Below are 9009 nucleotides of genomic sequence, written 5' to 3' on the forward strand. Positions count from 1 at the left end.
CCCCATATTTCTTTAGATACAGGAGTTTTGAACTCAAATACTCAGGAGAAAACAAGTTAAGATTGCATTATCCTGCAGCTCATTACCAGTAACATATTGCAAAGCAAGAGAGCTTGGAAGGAGGGTGGAAGGCAAGGGGAGTGATGGCGGGAAGATAAAGAAAAGGAATTAAGTTGATCAAGTGGATTTCCTTTTTCCTTTTTAATTCTTGGGAACTATCAAGTCCTTGCAAGCACAGCTCATTTCTGCAGATTATTTTCCAAACGTGTGCAAAATGGAGAATCCCTTGAAAACCTGAAAAGGTGCAACATTAAAAGCTACAATTATCTTGTAGCAAGTGTCCCAGCCTTCAGTTGCCAGCCACTTCCTCTTCCTGTTCCCAAGAGTTAGCGGGATGAAAATGTCTTCCCTGGAATTGTTTTCATTTCTTTCTTCTCAGCATCTGGGTATGTGCAGTTCAGCACCTTGAGGAAGTTGGATGTTTTTGCCCGCATACATGTGTGAAGATAGGTCTTAGAGCACTTGATGTGGTGGTGCAGGTAGTCCCGGAACATCAGTTGATGGAGTTGTCTGGAGCCTGGCCTTGGTGTGGCGAGGAACAGCATGAAGGTAACGTAGCCAATGTTGTCACCCACAGCAGCATCGGTGTCTTTCAGCTCCAGAGGCTAAAGAGGGCCTGTGGGGCCGTATGGCTGGCACTGTGTCCTTCTTTGAACTCCTGCATGAACACCTCTCCAATGACCACATCGCCGTCACCCTTAAACACTGTGCTGAAGACTACCATGACTCTGTCCTTTTTAGACTCCACATACATGGTCTCCTCATCCCTATAATGGATAACTGCCCTGTTCTCTCCTTCCTTGCCCTCTTCTTGGAACTGGAAGTATTTCTCAAAAACAGAGACAAAGCAATTTCGTTTCAACATGCCAGCCTGATGCACCTGGAACCCTTGGGTGCAGGCAGAGTTTCATGGTCATATAGCAAAGAGACATTGTATCCTGATTCTGGATTTACCAAGAGGCTCCCATACACTCTCTTTAGTAACTCATCAGCACCGTGTGCCTGAAGTTCCTTGTAGAATTTCTTTTTTGTTTTTTTTTTTAATTTTATTATTTATTCTCCATTAGGATTTAAAATACGAGAGAGGGCCCTAACTGGTTTGGCTCAGTGGATAGAGCATCGGCCTATGGACTGAAGGATCCCAGGTTTGATTCCGGTCAAGGGCATGTACCTTGGTTGCAGGCACATCCCCAGTAGGAGGTGTGCAGGAGGTAGCTGAATCGATGTTTCTCTCTCATCGATGTTTCTAACTCTCTATCCTTCTCCCTCTCCCTTCCTCTCTGAAAAAAAAAAAAAATCAATAAAATGTATTGTTTTAAATAAATAAATAAAATATGATCGAGGACCCCATCAAAATCTGCAAATGTTACTCGTGCTGCTCCTGGTTTGTTTCTGGTGGCCGCATTCTCAGGCTTGAGCATGAGCACCTCCTTGACGATGCCGTTGCTCACCTCCAGCGGATCAAGGTGGTGGCTGCCCCCCGATGCCTGAGCCGCTTGTGGGACCACCTCACCCACAAGCCCTGCCCCTAAGTTTTGCTATGAACCTGACTCTACCCTAAAAATTAGTATTACTTTTTAATTATCATAAAAAATAAAAGAATTAAAAAAAAAAAACCAATTAAAAGGACCCTAGATCATCACTGTCCAATAGGACTTTGGGGATGAGAGAAATGCTATGCATCTACACTTTCCAACCTAGTAGTCTCTAGGACTCTGTAGCTAGTATTTAAAATGCAGTTATTTTGCCGAAACCGGTTTGGCTCAGTGGATAGAGCGTCGGCCTGCAGACTGAAGGGTCCCAGGTTCGATTCCGGTCAAGGGCATGTACCTGGGTTGCGGGCATATCCCCAGTGGGAGATGTGCAGGAGGCAGCTGATTGATGTTTCTCTCTCGTCGATGTTTCTAACTATCTCTCTCCCTTCCTCTCTGTAGAAAATCAATAAAATATATTTTTTTAAAAAGTAAAATACAGTTATTTTGACTGAGAAACTGAATTATTAATTTTGTTTAATGTTATATTTTATTTTAAATTGACATAACCTCATGTGGATAGTGACTTCCCTAGTGGACAGCACAGCTCTAGAAGGCTCACTCAGTAGAAAACAAGTCATGGCTTGAGTCTTGATTCAAAATATGTAATAGAAAAATAAATTTACAACTGAAATTATAATTTAATTTTAACAGACCAAATATTTAACGGGTTTTCTGAAGCAGCTATTTTAGGAACAAAGGTAAAAATCATCATAGGGTCATCAATCTTTAAAAAAAGTCTGTATTCTAAAATGTTATGTCTATAATTTAAAATATTTGAAAATAAAACGATTTTAAAAAATAAACTACAGTATTTCTCATTCAATATTAAAATCTGCTAAGGAAAAAAAGGCAACAAAATATTGTAAAAATGATAATCAGGTTGCTCCATGATTATTTTAGGAAGGAAAAGTACAATTGAAAAGATATTCATTTCACACTATTGTTATTACTTGCCCCTGATTTTAAGAATAAGATGATAGAAAAGGCCTTTGTCTAGCACTTTGCAATTTGCATTCTTGTGCCTTGATAGACATAACAGTGAGTTGATTTTGTCAGGTGTAAACAGTGTGTTCACACTTCCAAGAGAAGTGTGCCTTCATTATTATTCAACATTTAATTAAGTCATAACACTGAAGAGATCTGGTAGTGAGTTTTAGCACATGCAGAGCTTGAGCCTGTAAACCATACTCCAGCAGATTCTCTGGTCTTGATAGTAATGAGCCCAGTGGAAACAACCCAGGATCAGTGGTCAAATACAGTTAGACACAACTGGACAGTGGATCTACCAGTCTATGTGTGACCACTGGGAAGTCACAACTCCTAAATCTCAGTTTTCTAATCTCAAAAATGGGAATAATAATACTGATTTAACACTAAGTCATCCTGGAAGGAAGAGCCGGCACATAGAAAACAAATAACAAATGTCTATTTATTAGTCTAATTATGATAATAAGATTGACTTAGACTACTTCAAATTATAAAAGCTGTGGGACAGTTACTAGCCCGGTTCCAACCCACTCCTTAGCCATATCTGGATGGGTAGGATCCTATCATCCAGGTTTTGGGAATTTTTAACTTCTTATCATATAGAACAAGGAGTCCCTTTCATGCACCTTGTTCATTTCTTGACAATTAAGACATTGCTATCTTTAAGAGAGTGAATAAAGTAACCCCTTTGTTACAACAGTCTTTCCAGTGCTTACAAACATACTGTTTCTATTCCCTCAGATGTTGCCAGACACTAGGTTTTCTTTTGGAGGAGAGATCAATGAGAGCAGAAGTGAACACAAAGTCATAGATTCTAAAATATGTTAAGCCAAAGAGACCTTAGAGACCATCTCGTCTCAACATCTAATTTTGTTCTTTGGAACTTAGACTGTAGGAGTGTTAACTGCCTGTGCCAAATATCAGAGAAATTATATTCCAATGCTCTTCCTGTCCTACAACATTGCATCAAACATTGACATCAGTGCTGGCCAGTGTAGCTAAATGGTTAGAGCCAGCTTGTGCACCGAAGTGTGGTAGGTTCAATTCCCCAGTCAAGGGCACATACCTGGGGTTGCAGGTTCATCCCGTACCCCAGGTCAGGGGCAAGTACGGGAGGCAACCAATTGACATATCTCTCTCACATCGATGTTTCTCTCTCCCTTCCTCCCTCTCCACCCTCCATCCCACTCTCTCGAAAAAATGAATGGAAAAAATATCTTCCAGTGAGGGTTAACCAAAAAAATTTGACAGCAATATTTACTTAGCATTCAGAGGTTCTATGCATAAGGTGATGATATTAATAATTAAATTATAATAAACTAGAGGCCCGGTGCACAGATTCTTACACCCAGTGAGTTCCTTGGCCTGGCCTGCACCCTCTCACAATCTGGGACCCCTCAGGGAATGTCGGACTATCCATTTCAGCCCGATCCCCACAGGCCAGGCTGAGGGACCCCCCCACTAGTGCACGAATCCATGCACCGGGCCTCTAGTATGCATATAAGATCTTTGGTTAATCCTTTCCCGCCCTCCCTTCTCCCCCCTTCCCTCTGAGATTCATCAGTCTGTTCCATGTTTCCATGCCTGTGCATTGAGCGTCTGCCCCCTGGTGGTCAGTCCATGTCATAGCTACTGGTCAAATGGTTGAATGGTAGAATGGTCGGCTGGTCACTTAGGTTTTTATATATATAGACTAGAGGCCCAGTGCATGAAATTCCTGCATGGGTGCTGTCTGCTAAGCCTGGCCAGCAATCCAAGTGTGAGTGTCTGGCGTGGAAGGGTAGGTCCCAGCTTACCTCTGGGCCCTGAGCAGCACCTGGGCCCCCAGACCCCCATGCACCCTCCTCCACCTGAGTCATGGCACCCAAGTTCCCATACAGAGATGCAGTGAGCATGGCCACATACTGCAGGCCAGGGCACAGCATGGGCCTCTGGGCCACCCAGCAGTGCCACAGGGAAGTGAGGCGGGCAGCACGCTCTCTCCCGGCCGGCCTCGCAGACTGGCTCTTGCGTGAACCCACAGGGAGCCTGACTGGCCCCTGTGGTCACAGAGGCTGTGGTCCAACTCACCCAGAAGACACTGCATGGGTGCGAGGCAGGCTCCTCACTGGTGCCTGACACCTGAGCGCAGGGGCTTCCCCAGCATGTGAGCCCTGGCATCCTGGGGGAGGGTAGCAGGAGGAGTGAGAGCAAGCTTGGAGGACACCCCACATTTTGACTGCACCTCTATCCCAGTCACCCCTGCCCCAGATAGCTGGTGAGAGGTTGCAGTGTGTCACCAACACTCTCCATGTTCCACACCATCCCCTGGTGGTCAGCACATGTCATAGCAAGTGGTTGAACTAGTCTCTCAGTTGAACTCCAGGTCGAGTGACCACCCAAGTTGACAATTTGCATATTAGGCTTTTATTATATAGGGTGATAATGTGTATCCAAAAATTAATACCAATCACTGTTCTTACTAAGGTTATACTTAACCTTTTTAAACCTTTATTTATTTTTTCCCCCCATAGGATGTAAGTGAATGTCCTATGTCAATCATTTGGATGAAAACATGGAAGAATGTAAAAAAGCATACAAAAAAGGAAGAATGATATATCACCTGCTGGATGTTAAAAGACAAAGTCTAAGATTGTATTGTTTCAGTTTTCCAACAAATTATTTAGAAACTACACTCAGGTCCCTCTATGCATATCCTATATAGTAAAGAGGTAATATGAAAATTGACCATCACACCATCACACAAGATGGCCGCCCCCATGTGGTCCAAGATGGCTGCCATAAGATGGCTGGCAGGGGAGGGCAGTTGGGGGTGATTGGGCCAGCAGGGGAGCAGTTAGGTGTCAATCAGGCTGGCAGAGGAGTGGTTAGGGGTGATCAGGCTGGCAGGCAGAAGCAGTTAGGGGCAATCAGGCAGGCAGGCGAGCAGTTGGGAGCCAGCAGTTCCAGATTGTGAGAAGAATGTCTGACTCCCGTTTTAGGCCCGATCTCTGTGGGATGGGGCCTAAACCAGCAGTCGGACATCCCCTGAGGGTTCCCAGATTGGAGAGGGTGCAGGCTGGGCTAAGGCACACCCTCCCCCCGCCCCCCGCCCAGTGCACAAATTTCATTCACCGGGCCTCTAGTATTCAATATAAACTTAAACCCGTATGGACCTGCTGTAAAACTGAGTTCCTTCCACTAAGCAAGCTGGTTCCCAAGAAATCATAGAAGAAAAAAGTCAAAAATCAATTATTTTCTTACTTGTAAACATCTCTAGTGAAAAAAGGTTTAAGAGAATGTTGAAAGCCAATGGCTAAAATACATTTCAGATATTACAAATGATATTGTCTTATCTATTTGCCAATGTTTCCCATGACCAACTCAATTGAACTGGCTGTCCATTCATCTTCTGCTGGGTAAACAAGAATTTCATGGGTGGCTGTATTAGTCCTGCTGACAGGCTTTGAGTCTTCCCCTGTCTTTACTACCCGTTCTCAGTGGTAACACGTTCCACAGTATTCAGATCACATTAGAAATCTCATTCCCCATTTCTGATATCTATTGCAAAGTTCCAAGTACCTAAAATGTTGGCCACCATCCTGGAGAGTGGAAAGAGGCCAAGCTTTCAAATCAGACAGACCTTTGAAACTAGACCCCCTCAACTATTAGCTGAATAAATGTGTCTTCCCTTGCAAAGCACATGTTTTATGTCACAGAGTAATTGGAAAATTAAGTGAGATAATACATGTAAACCATAGCACAATATGTGAAAGACAGTGCCTAGAGAAATGGCAAATATCATGATCATCTTCGCAACAACTGAGAAGAATGATAATATTGTCAACATGTTTTTTAAAGGAAGAAAATCAGATTTCTTTCAAGCCAAAGGGCTTTCAAGCCCAGTGAGATGAGTGGTACTTTGAGAAGCAGGAGCTACCACTACATGAAGGGTACAGCGAGAAGAAAGAGAAGTTCAAGGGGAGGGAGGGTGAAGTTTACCAGGAAGAGTGGATTTGCGTCCTCAAGCATCAGGACTTGAATTGTTCCCTGAAATACAGCTCAGTCTTGAAATGCATGAAGGAGTAGGAGGGTCATTCCAAACAGACATAGCTGTGACAAAGCAAACGATTTCAATGCAAACACCTCTGGTGGGCCTGGGTAATGCAGGACAGAGTGATTTGGTTAATAATCATGATTGGAAACTGGGTGGAATCCAGGCTGGGCAAGCCTTGAACATCAGGCTGAGAAGTTCACGCTCATCCTACAGTAAATGGGAAAGCACTGAACTTTTCTCAGCAGCAGAGAAATATATCCACAGTGGCGGACTAGGAAGGTTCAGAGGCAGGGAAATGTGAATGTAGGTCTGGGAGGAGAGGTCATGGAGACGAGGAGAACAGAGTTTTCCCCCCATACCACGGGCTGGGCCAGTGTGCTATGTCCACTCTGATTTAATACACCGGAGTTGAAACGGGACAGTTTCATAATGTACAAATCACATGCTTTCTATTTGTCCACTGGATGGAGAAAATGAGAGACTGATGGTGCAGGCCTTTTTCCAGGTTACACAGATTGAGAATGAGGCTGGGAAGGAGCATCGGCCAGGAAGAAGCCAAGCATTCAGCAAGGTTGAATCTAGAGTCACTAAAAGCTGGGCTAAGTAGCCTGAAGTAGGATTATAAATAAGGATTGAGGTCCTCATGATGGATAAGGCAGGTGCATCCCGGGCAGGGATGAGGGCAAGGAAGAAGGAAATTCAAGGTCAGGAATGAGACAGCCATAAGAAAGTTTGTTTGATACAACAAAGGGAAAAAGTTAATTTTTTGAGGTTACTCGGTCTTTCTTTATACTCTCTACCCCTATGGTGACTGTTCTAAGTATAAAACACAAAGGCCCATCAAGGCAGACAAATAAAAGGAACTTGTTGTTTGTCTAGAAAAGAAATAAATCACTATTGAAAGAAACCAAGGCAGATGGTAATACAAGATGAGCACCTATTACACTATGCTTGGCACTTGGCATTTATTATCTCCTAATCTTCAAACTAATTCTTCAAGTTGTTACTGTTATTAAAAAATAGATTTATAGAAGTTGTAAAGGAAGCTGCCCAAGAAGAATAAGTAGTCACATCCGATGCCAGGGAAGTTTTGAACTGGGAACTTGCAAGGCAGTTTGGTAAAAACACCGTGAGAAAAGCCCAGGCCTGCAGATATGAGTGATTAGCCCTACACTAAGGGAGAGTGGCCGGCATGGAAAAGGACACAAACATGAGTGACACTACACATCAGTGGTGATCGGGACTTGGTAGACATGGAGGGGTAAGCCTACCAGCCTGGGAGAGTGCTTCTAACACTTCCAGAAAGAGAGGACTCCGAAGCCAGCCTGGGTTTTAGCCAAAGGCAATGAACTGGGTTTTAGATGTGTTGAGCTGATTGGGGCTGGGGGTCAGTAGGCAGGGAACAGCTGGGTAAAGAAATCCTGACAGGTGTGTGGGAATAAGAAACCAAAGTCCAGAAGAAAGGCTGAGCCCTAACATGTGGCTTTGGATCGCTGGGCCATATGGCAATTCAGCAGCATTTCTACGGTTTCCTACGTGGGAGAGCACTGTCTATATTGGCTTCAAGAGCAGACTGACATCTTGCCAACCTTCAGAAAACATGCAAGAATTCTCTCTGCCACCACCTCTGTGACTAGCCCTAGAAACACACACACACACACACACACACAATTTAGGGTTTTCAGTTAATGGCCCTTCTACACAAACTCAAAGCAAATGGCATGTTATTTAGCTTCAAATGTGCCAAGTTAAAATGCTATGAAATCATGTGGGCTTTGACTTTTTAATGTTATTCAATCGATGTCATTAAAACAGAGAATTTAGTCTTTTCGTTATTCCCTTGTAAGTTCTGCCGTCTGTCTGTCTGAAAAAATGAAGAGCACTCATTTATGTCGCCTAACCAACTTATTTGGGGGAACATTAGATGGGTTAAGACAGCAAAACCCCAGTTTCAACGTGCATGTGGGGAGAAGAAGAAAGTGCATGTCAAGAGTGAATAATGCCCTGCCACTCAGCCTGAGCCTGCCTGCACTGACTGTGCAGTCTGGCTGATGCAGGAGTGGAGACAGATCCTTTCTCTCCTTCTCCAGCGTGCCAGCCATGCTTAACACCCTCACACTTCATTAAAATGCTAATGTGTGACGATTATTTTGTGCAAGTACCACTGTGTATGATTTTGAAAGGCTCTATCAACCACAGCTAGAATGCAGGGACTTAAGTGCTAACTAACCATTATTAATAAGAAAACAATATACTGCTCAAAAGGCGTGTGTGTGTGTGTGTGTGTGTGTGTGTGTGTGTGTAATCTGTCCTATGGCTTTTGCAGGTCAACCATTCTTTCTGTGAGCATCAGTGAGAAAAAAAGCTGATTTCTCAGGATACATAAGGCAG

General features: G+C 43.7%; 1 pseudogene; it reads right to left on the bottom strand.

Annotated features, from left to right (window-relative positions):
- Positions 1-313: 313 nt before the first annotated feature.
- Positions 314-4477, bottom strand: LOC102773880 (annotated as a pseudogene).
- Between the last annotated feature and the right edge of the window lie 4532 nt (positions 4478-9009).

Source organism: Myotis davidii, unplaced genomic scaffold (genome assembly GCF_000327345.1).
Source record: "Myotis davidii unplaced genomic scaffold, ASM32734v1 scaffold53, whole genome shotgun sequence".
Lineage (NCBI taxonomy): Eukaryota > Metazoa > Chordata > Mammalia > Chiroptera > Vespertilionidae > Myotis > Myotis davidii.